We start from the raw sequence: 251 nt of genomic DNA, 5'->3' as shown, positions 1-251 counted from the left end.
GAGTGCTCCTTCTTGTCAATTTATCTCGCAAGGCGGAAAAAACAAAAACGAGGGGTGCAACACGAGGACTTCCCAGGAGGTCACCCATCCTAGTACTACTCTCGCCCAAGCACGCTTAACTGCGGAGTTCTGATGGGATCCGGTGCGTTAGTGCTGGTATGATCGCACCCATCAAACTAATTACTTAAAATTCATATAATCCTTGAGCGACATACTAGCGTCCTTCCGATCCCAATCCAAACGGAGATCTG

General features: G+C 48.2%; 1 non-coding gene across 1 annotated transcript; it reads right to left on the bottom strand.

Moving 5' to 3' along the window:
- Positions 1-51: 51 nt before the first annotated feature.
- LOC118345158 lies at positions 52-170 on the bottom strand. Its single transcript, XR_004798789.1, has one exon. It is a non-coding gene; the product is annotated as a 5S ribosomal RNA (ribosomal RNA).
- Positions 171-251: the final 81 nt, after the last annotated feature.

The sequence above is a fragment of the Juglans regia genome, unplaced genomic scaffold, assembly GCF_001411555.2.
Source record: "Juglans regia cultivar Chandler unplaced genomic scaffold, Walnut 2.0 Scaffold_1570, whole genome shotgun sequence".
Taxonomy (NCBI): Eukaryota; Viridiplantae; Streptophyta; class Magnoliopsida; order Fagales; family Juglandaceae; genus Juglans; species Juglans regia.
This window is presented reverse-complemented; position numbering and strand designations above follow the sequence as displayed.